The sequence below is a fragment of the Mastomys coucha genome, unplaced genomic scaffold (genome assembly GCF_008632895.1).
Source record: "Mastomys coucha isolate ucsf_1 unplaced genomic scaffold, UCSF_Mcou_1 pScaffold15, whole genome shotgun sequence".
NCBI classification, from domain to species: Eukaryota; Metazoa; Chordata; class Mammalia; order Rodentia; family Muridae; genus Mastomys; species Mastomys coucha.
Window position 1 is genome coordinate 128,274,456 of NW_022196897.1, and position 12,506 is coordinate 128,286,961.

The 12,506-nt window shown below is 40.5% G+C and overlaps 1 non-coding gene across 1 annotated transcript; it reads right to left on the reverse strand.

Annotated features, from left to right (window-relative positions):
* Positions 1–3,855: 3,855 nt before the first annotated feature.
* Positions 3,856–3,985, reverse strand: LOC116092774. Its single transcript, XR_004119483.1, has one exon. It is a non-coding gene; the product is annotated as a small nucleolar RNA SNORA17 (small nucleolar RNA).
* Between the last annotated feature and the right edge of the window lie 8,521 nt (positions 3,986–12,506).

Here is a 12,506-nt window from a genome sequence, read left to right on the forward strand (position 1 = left end):
CCTTTGATTTAAATATTAATTTCATCTACTCTCACAGAAACATGTAGACTAATGCTTGACTGTCTGGGGACCACAGCCTCGCTAAGTTGACATATACATGTAACCTTCGTAAACCCTCACTGAAGCCTACAGGGTCCCTCCTGGTCAGCTAGTTACTTTTCCAGCCTTCCTTTCCTGTCACTACTGATGGTAGTGCTTGGTCCAGACCAATAGGACTCTATCAAAACTACCCAGTGGGCTTTACAGACAATTGGGGCCAAGGCTAAGAACTTGCTATTCTGACAGTTTTCCACATACTCTCATACTGACCTGGGATTTGTACCTTTAAAATGACTGTTGTGTGAATGCTGGCCCTTCTCAACAAACAACATTCTCATAGCCTATGGCCTTCATTGGGCATTCCTTTCAATGATTTCAAGGAGAATCCTTTTCTTGACATTTGCACAAGGCTAAGTATTAAGGAGAAAGCTTACTGATATCAACCCTTTGGGGAAAAAGGTTCTGATTTATGACATTTGCTAGTTTCCAGGACACTGCTCTCTCTAATTTTCAGCCACTATGAACACATATCAGCTGACATACCTGAAAATGAGTTTGGAAAGAGATGTACCTCCTCACTCCCGCAAGTTCTTGGGAGCCAATGTGACCTAGCTGTATGTACTATGGTCAGAGTGAAATCGTTATGTTTCAGCTCTATATAACCTTTGAAAGGGCTTCTGACCACCCCATAAAGTCATACAACTCATCTCCAGCCATTTTCTCTTATCTCCAGATATGTTGATTTCTATTTTTAAGGTCTTATTTTATTACTTAAGTACTAAATAGTAATTTCTAAGAAGGTAGGGTTCCTTTCATCTCAGTCCATGTAGTGTCTTTGATTCTTATATAAATACTTCATTAAGAATAGATCACCACCGGGCTGTGGTGGTGAAAAAAAGAAAGAAAATAGATCACCAATAACTATTGTCAAATGTCTCAATAAGAGTTTATGTATAAAAAAAAAGAAAAAAAGAGTTTATATACTTGTTCATTGGCTCAGTACACTTGACTTCCATCAGGACAATGACTTTGTATAGCTTTGTTCACTGTATGTTCTTCATACTAATATGAAAAAGCAATTTTGCATCAATTTGTGAACATAATCTTAAAATATGTTTAGAAAATTTCCCAAGAAAGAATGGAAACTGTGATAGGATTGTAAAAGGAGCTATGTGCCTATATGCAAATAAAATGACAATCCTTGGCCCACCAGTGAAGAACGGAGACAAGGAATTTTGGGACAGCATTCCTATTTAAAGAATTCCATCAGCCAATGGGAAGCAACAATCTCAGGTTGAATTTCCTTGTCTAGGAGTTTGTCCTAGAGAGAACCCTAATGGACGCATTGGCATAAAGGGTATGGTTACTGCTACTAGCTGCTTACAGTCACACTCAGTGATTTCAGCTGAAAAGCTTACAACCTTCAGGGAAGTTATGAGCTCACAGGATTGATGGGACTAAACTCTCCAAGAAGTGCACCTATTAGACTTAGAGGTAAATGCATGCAGAAGACCAAGGTTTGTTAGGGATCCCAGGCACCAAGAACCTGTACTTCTACCCTTTCCAAGTTGATTTGTCACTTGGTGTCCCAAAAAACACAAAGCTGTTTAGAGAAGGAAGCTGGAGGGTGTCAGCTCAAGAAATATGGGCAACTCATCTGCATATCTTTTAGTGACCTTCCAGAATGACAGCCAAGTCACCAGTGCTTTGCTGTTTGCAAATGATAGAGATCTTATTTCTGGGGACGGCAGGATTGATGTGGCAGCCGCAATGCCATTAGACCTGGAAGATGCTCCATTCTCATTACTGTCTCCTGGCAACGCAGCACCAGATGCTGCTGTGAATATTAACAATCCTCATTCATGTAACCTTTATTTCCTCCCTCCACTTTGTGAAGGCAGCAGCCAGGGACTGCTGCTATCTGCTTCTACTGTCTCCATCTCAACAAATCTTTTCTTTGCCTCTCTGCTTGCAAAAAGAAATATTAATGAGATTTTTATCTAAGAAGAGGGTTTCCAGCTTTTCTATGGAGATGCTCACTTTCCAAGCCATGTCCCATTTTCAAAGAAAGATAACAGCTCTCAGTTCTGCTGGGGCACATCTGCAATGCTTTCATTGACTTTATCTGCTATTTGGTCTATGTGAATTGTCTCCTATCTTTGCTTCTTCTTGTGTGGGGTTTGGAAATAAACATAGAATCGAGAAAAAGGGAAAGCCCAATATTACTAAAACCTCAGCAGGCTTCATATTCCTTATCAGCCCCCAACAATCTTAGAGATAGAGTAATGCATTTGAAAATGGGTTGCTCCAGACTGACATGTAGCTTTTTGGTCTCTCACACTAACACAAAGGCTAGGGGAAAAAAAGAAAAGCCTGTACAATTGCTTTAAGCTGTGGTGATGGGTGACTCTAATTCTTTAATCTTTTGGTTGCTGTCCATAGGTTGTTTGTGAGGGTAACTCAGTATACTATAAATAGAGTTTTTCCCTGTTTCCTTTCCCTTTCCTGCCTCCTCAATATTTAGTGATGCCCCACAAGTCTCATTGACTTCCAGCTTTGTTGTCTGCACATAGTGAGATCTTGGGTAAGATGGAAACCTTGTGGGGCCTCAATTTTTTGTCTGTAAAATAAAGACAAAAGAACTTATTTCTTTCCACTTATCAGCAAACTAAATGGCCTAGTATACAGTAGTCCTTGTCCTAGCACCTGTACTTAGTGAAGGCTGACTAAATGGTAGCATGATATGATGGATTGTTATGATCAATGTCCCCAATGAAATATGCCCTTGGGTCTGGGCATGGCTCATATTGGTTCTAGATTGGCTACTTGGTTTGTTTTTTACCAATAGAGTATCAGGAAATGTGACAGAAGTAGAGGCGTAAGAAAGGCTTCAGAGCCTTCCCTCTGGGAATGCTGCAATATCATATGAGAAGCCCAACCACCTACCACGAGAATAAAACCATCGTGGAGAGGGCTAAGTCAACTCTGAAGCTCAGTACAGCTACACAGGCAAACCCATAAGCAATAAGAAAACTGGAAAGCCAACCACAAACACTTAAGAAAGAGTAATTTTTTTAAGCCACTCAACTTTGGACTCAGTTGTTACATAGCTGATTTGTATATATATATTACAAATGTCCAGTACTTTTGTGAGTATTATTTTATTTAAACCACACAGTAATTTTGTGAAAAGAGTGCTGTTATCTTTTACAGGCTGCAAAACAGACCAGAGACATCTGCCTGGCCTTTGGTGGTAACAGCCAGCTGCTGCTATAGGGCCAGGGACTCAGACATGGCCCTCCAATGGCACCGCAGACAAGGACCCAACCACAGTCCCAGATGGCATCACTGGCTACTCACATCAGGCTGTTCCTCACTACCCTTGAATCTCCAGTTCTGCCTCTCTTCATTGTGCCCACATTCTTCTGTTTCTGTTTCTCTTTCACCTATCCACCACTTTACTTGTTCCTCTTAGTGGCACCTGGGGTCTCTGAGTGTCTGGGGTTATTGCAAGAATGGTCTTAGAAGTGCTTTGCCCCACCTGTGCATTATGGTGCTGGGCAGGGGTCATCTCAGGCATGGTCTGCTCCCCAAGATCTCTGATGTGTTGGACTGATGGCCATGGTGCCAGTCTGGTGGTTGTCTCAAGCATGATCCTCATCTTGCCCACCTGAGTGGCCCTTGTGAGGGTTATCTGTCTCTGGCTTACTCTTACTTGGGGTCTGCAGTCCTAGGGGGTTGTTTCTAGGTTGCCCTCCCCCAACTTACTCTCCATCCTGGGACTAGTGGTCATCTTAAGCTCACTTCTTTTCAGGGAAGGTTAGGCTCCTAATTATTCAGACATTCATAGGTCAGAGCCCTAAGTATAGCAGAGCCTCTCTCCTCTCTGCCACCTCCTGATGCACACGTGACAAGGCAGCCACACCTGCAATAGCTCTGGGGCAGGGTAAACATATTTTTCTAAGGGAGAACTTTTTTCAATTTAAATAGAATCAATGTTAGATCTCTTGGTTTTTTTAATGCACAGTTAGAAAACACCTCCAAGCTGAGGAAATAATTTTACAGTCAACTCAGCTCTGTTCCGATGGTGAGAGTTTCTAGACAGAGGCTGCTGGCCCCTACTGGTGACTTTGCAGGTGTACTAGGACCAGTTCCTAGACCAACACAGGGATAGAGGCTTCTGCAGATGCTGGGATTGATAGTTTCCAACATGCTCTCTGGTTTGTTTTGAGCCTTCTGAGGTTGACTTTGCTGCTCAATGAAGCAAATGACTTCACAATCTCATTTAGTCCCCAAATCTCAATTACTAGAGAAATGTTTCTTTCTTTTTAAAAAAAAAAATTATTTATTTATTTATTTATTTATTTATTTATTTATTTACTTTATCTATATGAGTATACAGCGCCAGGCAGTGGTAGTGCATGCCTTTAAACCCAGCACTTGGGAGGCAGAGACAGATGGATTTCTGAGTTTGAGGCTAGCCTGGTCTGCAGGGTGAGTTCCAGGACAGCCAGGGCTACCCTGTCTCAAAAAAAAAAATGAGTACACACTGTAGCTGTACAAATAGTTGTGAGCCTTCATTTGGTTGTTGGGAATTAACTTTTAGGATCTCTGCTCACTCTGGTCAACCCTGCTCGCTACGGTCAGCCCCGCTTGCTCAGTCCCTGCTTGCTCCAGCCCAAAGATTTATTTATTATTATAAATAAGCACACTGTAGCTGACTTCAGATGCACCAGAAGAGGACATCAGATCTCATTACAGGTGGTCATGAACTACCATGTGCTTGCTGGGATTTGAACTCAGGACCTTTGGAAGAACAGTCGGTGCTCTTACCCCCTGAGCCATCTCACCAGCCTGAGAAGTGTTTCTTTAAAATAAGTTTTATGGACTCTAAAGGTCTAGAAAATCCATACATCCTTACTTAAAAGAACAGCTTATGAATCCATCTCATGCCGATTTCAAAATAATATCCAGTACACAGATTTATATTGGAATTGGCCAGCACTGATTGCTTTAGGAAAGGATTTTCTAATAGAAATATAATGCCAGTCATAGAAGTAGTATTAAATTTTGTAGTAGGTGCCTTTTGCCGGGCGGTGGTTAATAGTTTTTTTAAGAAAAAAAAGGAGGGAAAGGATCCTTCGAGTCCACTCTCTGCATCCCTGAGCTGAGGCTGATCCACAGCCTGCTGTGCACGGTCCCGTCAGGAGAGACCTGTTCTCCCAGGAGTGCTCTCACTGCCATCAGGAGAGACCTGTTCTCCCAGGAGTGTTCTCACTCCCCAGTTTGGAGGTGAGATAGCCGCTTTCCCTCCAATAACTGTCTGGAGAGGGCCCAGTCAGGAACAAGCGGAGCACAGGAAGAGTGGAGCAACTGGGACAGGATCCTTCCATTCGTCATCTGCACCCAGAGCTTAGGCTGTTCTCTGTACACAAGTTCCACCAGGAGAGAGCTGGTCTCCGAGGAGTACTGACACAGAATTATGGTCCCACAGGAGGAATAAGCTCCAGCCAGAGACAGTAGGAACACTTAACCCCAGAGATAACCAGATGGCAAAAGGCCATCTTACGAACAGAAACCAAGACTACTTGATATCACCAGAACCCAGTTCTCCCACCACAGCAAGTCCTAGATACACCAACACACTGGAAGAGCAAGATGTGGATTTAAAATCACATCTCATGATGCTGATAGAGAATTTTAAGGAAGATATAAATAACTCCCTTAAATAAATACAGGAGAACACAGGTAAACAGGTAGAAGCCCTTAAAGAGGAAACACAAAAATCCCTTAAAGAATTACAGCAAAACACAACCAAACAAGTGAAGAAATTGAACAAAGATATCCAGGATCTAAAAATGGAAGTAAAAACAATAAAGAAATCACAAAGGGGGACAACTCTGGAGATAGAAAACCTACGGAAGAGATCAGGAGTCATAGATGCAGGCATCACCAATAGAATACAAAAAATAGAAGAGAGAATCTCAGGTGCAGAAGGTACCATAGAAAACATTGACACAACCAAAGATAATGCAAAGTGCAACAAGATCCTAATCCAAAACATCCAGGAAATCCAGAACACAATGTAAACCTAAGGATAATAGGTATAGAAGAGAGTAAAGATTTCCAACTTAAAGGGCCAGTAAATATCTTCAACAAAATTATAGAAGAAAACTTCTCTAACCCAAAGAAAGAGATGACCATGAATATACAAGAAGCCTATAGAACTCCAAATAGACTGGACCAGAAAATAAATTCCTCCTGTCACATAATATCAAAACACCAAGTGCACAAAACAAAGAAAGAATACTAAAAGCAGACCTATTAGAATTATACCAGACTTCTCGCCAGAGAATATGAAAGCCAGAAGTTCCTGGACAGGCTACATACAGACCCTAAGAGAACACAAATGCTAACCCAGGGTACTATACCCAGCAAAACTCTCAGTAGCCATAGATGGAGAAAAAAGATATCCCATGACAAAACCAAATTTACACAATATCTCTCCACAAATCCAGCCCTTCAAAGGATAATAAATAGAAAACTCCAACACAAGGAGGCAAACTACACCCTAGAAAAGACAGGAAAATAATCTTCTTTTAACAAACCAAAAAGAAGGTAGCCACAAAAAAAACATAATCCCAACTCTAACAGCAAAAATAACAGGAAGCAACAATCTTTTCTTCTTAATATCTCTTAATATCAGTGGATTCTATTCCCTAATAAAAAGACATAGACTAACAGACTGGATACATAAACAGGACCCAACATTTTGCTGTATATAGGAAACCCACCTCAGTGACAAAGACAGATGCTACCTCAGAGTAAAAGGCTGGAAAACAATTCTCCAAGCAAATGGTCCCAAGAAACAAGCTGGAATAATGATTCTAATATCGAATAGCAGATGCTGGCAAGGATGTGAAGAAAGAGGAACACTCCTCCATTACTGGTGGGATTGCAAGCTGGCATAACCACTCTGAAAATCAGTTTGGCGGTTCCTCAGAAAATTGGACATAGTACTACATGAAGACCCAGCAATACCACTCCTGGCCATATACCCAGAAGATGATCCAACATGTAATAAGGACACATGCTCCACCATGTTCATAGCAGCCTTATTTATAGTAGCCAGGAACTGGAAAGAACCCAGATGTCCCTTAGCAGAGGAATGGATACAGAAAATGTGGTACATTTACACAGTGGAGTACTACTCAGTTATTAAAAACAATGAATTCATGAAATTCGTAAGCAAATGGATGGAACTAGAAAATATCATCCTGAGTGAGGTAACTCAACTACAAAAGAACACACATGGTATGCACTCACTGATAAGTATATATTAGCCCAGAAGCTCAGAATACCCAAGATACAATTCACAAATCACATGAAATTCAAGAAGGAAGACCAAAGTGTGGATACTTCAGTCCTTCTTACAAGGGAGAACAAAATACCCATGGAAGGAATTACAGAGACAAAGTGTGGAGCAGAGACTGAAGGAATGACCATCCAGAGATTGCCCCACCTGGGAATCCATCCCATATACAGTCACCAAACCCAGACACTATTGTGGATGCCAGCAAGTGCTTGCTGACAGAAGCCTGTTATAACTGTCTCCTGAGAGGCTCTACCAGTGCCTGACAAATACAGAGGTGGAGTCTCGCAGTCAACCATTGGACTGAGCACAAGGCCCCCAATGGAGGAACTAGAAAAAGGACCCAAGGAGCTGAAGGGGTTTGCAACCCCATAGGAGGAACAGAAATATGAACTAACCAGTACCACCAGAACTCCCAGGGAATTAAACCACCAACCAAAGAGTACACATGGAGGGACTCATGGCTGCAGCTGCATATGTAGCTGAGGATGACCTTGTAGGTCATCAATGGGAAGAGAGGCCCTTGATCCTGTGAAGGCTCTATGCCCCAGTGTAGGGAAATGCCAGGGTCAGGAAACAGGAGTGGATGGGTTGGTGAGCAGGGGGAGCAAATAGGGGGTTTTCAGAAGGGAAACCAGGAAAGGGGATATTTGAAATGTAAATAAAGAAATATCTAATAAAAAATAAACTGCAAAAAAACAAAAAGAGTTCATTTAAAATATAATTAGTCTATTCTAAATTGATTCAAATTTAATGTGTAATCAACAAAATATTATTGAGATCATTTATATTCTTTTTATTTTTGACACCAAGTCTTCAAAATGTGCTATGAAATTTGCATATCCCAATCCTGACTTGGATTCGTGGTTTTCAGTGGCCACACATGTCTGATGGATGCCCTGTTGAAAAGCACAGATCTCTAGACCCAGATTATCAGATACAGAGTGGAGACACTGACCTTCTAGTGCAGAGCATTCAGAGAGATTGTGGGCTGCAGACACACTCATACCTATAGGTTTAGTTCTTAAGAGGCTGAGATAGGAAGATTGATACGGAAAGGTTGAGCTGGCCTAGATAGTAAGTTCCAGGCTGACTACAGAATGAGACCCTGTATTAAAAAAAAAAAAAAAACCCAAGCTACAAAACAAAAAATTAAACCCATGCGTTCAAGTTTCATGTCATCCAGAGACCATTCAGGGATCTTAGATTCCTTATGCAGTTTTAACTTAGTAACTTAGTTTACTGAGATATAAAAGCACTACAGATTCATAAAACTTAATATTTGAAAGGCTGCAGGTTTAAATTTGTTTTATAGTTATTTATTTTAATAAATTAAAAATATGTATTGAAACAGGCTATCATGTAGAACAGGCTAACCTCGAACTCACTATGTAGCTAAGGATCACCTTGACTTCTAATTCTCCTGCTTTCATCTCCTAAACTCTGGGATTACAAGTATGTGCCAGCCAGATCAGTTTTGTGAAAAAAAAATCTAAATTAATTAATTAATTTCTTGATTCACTTTGTTGATGCTGGGAATTAAACTCCTTGATTCTCTCATTCAAGGCAAGCATACCACCACAGAGATACTCTTCCAGACATGACTGAATTGTGGTTTTAAATGCAGAACTCAGTTATACCAGCTCAGAGGGTGAGGAAATCTATGGTGACCAATAGGTGTTCAATGACCTGGAACCTCACCATGAGAATAAGGACCTTCTACTCATCTCAACTGTGAACAAAAGTCCTGTATCTTACACATAAGTTGACATGTTTCAGTGAGCATGGTGGGGGTGTTACAAATAGTGAAAAATTTCCAGGGATGTTTAAATGACTTGGTTTCAAAACTCAAAAAATACCAAAATGTTTGAAGGCTATTGCTAAATTTCACTTCAATGCAACCGCTATCTTTGTCTTTATTTAAAAAAATGATGCTTCATCTCTGAGAGAAAAGCAGCCCTTGCCTATGACACAACATTGGGTAAGTAGAGCATGGCTATATTTCAGCCCCAACCTAACTTTTCATTGGGTTTCCTTGCAGACAATCTGTACACAGCCACCGAGGCTACTGTCTGCTCATCTTTCTTCTCAAGACACAAATGGCCCAGTTTGAATGAGGATCAAATTAGAATCTTAGACTACTTCGGAAAGGGTATGGTCCATTGGCTGGACTATGACCTGTTACTTGCTTTTAAAAAGTAGCCAAGTGGAGCACTTACCTTTTAAGGAAATTGGAAAAAGGAAAGAGGAGACTCTTTAGTGTTATTTAAAAACAATAGAACACAATTCTTGACTTGTGCAGCTTTGCAAAATGATGCTTTTTATTTTATCAATATCTTTTCCCCTTTCCATAGAGCAATTGAATATATCACATGTCACAAGTCCACATTACATTTATTTCCAATCATTTAAAACCGGAATTTTATCCTAGAGAAGCCAGAAAGGAAGAACTGATTTCTTGTCATGGTCTAAGTGAGTCATACAGTTCCCAAATGGGGTCACAGCCCTAGAGACAAGGAGAGGACACACATTTGCCCAGCAAGTGGAGAAGTAGCTCTGAAATTATGAGTAGTATATCTTCTTTATCTTTGATTAGGGAATAAACACTTCCCATAGATTAGTGAAAATAGATGAAATATGCATTCCCACATCCCGAGCAGGTAGCACATGGATACTCAATAAGTAGAGGATAAGAATACGTACACACAGTATTGACATTTATTCATATAAAGAGAATTCTGATAGTCTAATTGGCCTTGCTGATGAAAAGACAATCAATTGGCCTCATTATTCTAATTTAAACACAGGAAGAAACACGTTTTTTAGTTTCAGGAATAATTTTAGAACACTTCCTGCAATTGCATGGCTATTTTTAACAAAAGTGACAGGTCGGGAAATCTGTTTTCTTATGCCATTTTGACAATAGTGAACCCTGCCATTTCTTCTCTGTCACCGTTTCTTCTCTGTTGTGTTCTCAAACATATACTTTTTCAGTCTACCATAATTTAACTGATCAGGTGGCTCCTTCCATCCTCATTGCCCTTGTCATAACAAGGCTCATAATCTGGGCTCATCTAGAGAAATCAGAAGATTTCATCTAACTTTATTCTCAAGAATTCAAAGATGGTACAATTTTAGCTTTGCTTTGTGGCGAACTCCATCAGTGGCCTGCCTAGTTCCTACTGCACTTGCTTGTCCTCTCCCAGTGAGTATCCTTACAGGGTCACTGTGTTGTCTCCTGACCTCCTCTCCTCCTTTGGTTGGATGGAGACATAAACTTACAGTTTACCATCATTCGGAGTCAGTAGTTGTCCCACCTAGATGCAATGATCTTATGTACTTAACTAATGTCTCTTTCTCTCATTCATCACCCACTGACTCCCGGTGGTGGTAAACTAACTGTAAGTTTTGTATCTTGCATGTTTTTATGTCTTTAGACAAACAGTGATTTTTACAATTATACCCTACATATTTCCTGGAACACTCTCACACAAAAAATGTTCCAGGTGTTCAGCAGGAATTAAAATTGAATAAGGCATCTCATGATTTTATTTGTAAAATTTTGTAATGTCACCCTAAATGGCTTGCTTGTACCCAGTGTGGCTCAAGTGGGCTACTAATACCATAGCCTCCCTGGGCATACTTTCTGCTTCGTTTCACCAGCCTCCTATTGATGCTTCCTGGATTGCTTCCTACCTCAGGCTAGTGGTCCTAGGAATGCAACCCAAGCAGAGTCATAGTGATTTGTAAAGAAATGCTAAAGAGAAACTGTGATCCTGAAGGAGAATCAGGAGATAAGTAAGGAATGCTATCTACTGGCTATGCTCTACTCAGATGGGTGTGAGGTAGAGATGTGGACAAAGCCCCAGTATCAGCTGACACCCTACACAATGTGCCCTTGCATACTTGCCTTGAGTTCTATTTATGAGAATTCTGATATGAAATATGAAGATACTTGTAAAACCCTTAACTTGATGATTTCTAATTCCTCTGAGGTAACCTCTCCCTCAAGGAATTAATCCTGTGATTTCTGTCATATTTGGAGCCCAAACTAACTTTTGATATTTCTTATATAGATAGAAAAGGCCAATAAGAAACTGGAAAGCTGGTTCAGTTTGGTAAATTATCTGTATAAGAACCTGAGTTCAACATTCATCCCCTGCACAAAAGCCCAGTGTGGTGGTACATACCCTTATGTATATAACACCACACAGAAATAATGCCTGAGAAATAAGTGTTAAATTGAACAAAATTGATATGGTGATAATTTTAAAAGTAAAAAGTCATGTGGTTGCTTAATTTACAATGAAATGTAATAAACTAGGCACTCTATTAGCTCATTCATTTTAAAAATTCAATGAACAAAAATCACTGTAATTATGTCTTGAGAATATCTTGGAGCAAGTCCCAATTTCATAAACTCTTAGTGCATAGACAAGTACAGGAATTCGAAGAGCCTTGCTGAGTGTCATTGAAGCACAGACAGCAGGAGGAGCTAAGAAAGAGATGAAAGTGACTTTCCCCAAACATTTTCCCCTGGTGGGTGTAAGCAGATGACTATGTCCTGGAAGTGTGTGGAACTGTTGGAGTTTTAGTGAGAGCCAGATGTCTCACTGGTCAAAGATGCTGTTCCATAGATCTCAAGAATCTTCCCCACCCAAAGAAGCCACCTAAGCTGACTGATGCAGCCTAGTGGTGTCCAAATCTTTAGGGTCTGGGTACCAGGAGATGAGAGAAAAATGATGAGGCCACAGTAGCACCAAGTATTGATAAGTTCAGTTCAAGAAGAGACAGTGCAAGTCAGGTGTAGAGAGAAAGAGGTATCAATGGACACAGAATGAACTGGCTTTAGTAGAGATCAGTGGACACTGAATCTGGTCAGACAGACACAAAAGAGAGTGATTAGAGATGTGGGCATGGGGACTCGATAAACAGTTATCATTGAAGACAGAATGGACCCTAAATGCATGCAGCTCATCCACATCTTGAGTGCAGAAGGAATAGGACATCATCTCCGGAAAGATTTTTCTTAGAAAAGTATCTGGAATACTCAATATTTTCAAGTTCAATATGTGTATGTGTGCACATGCGCGCG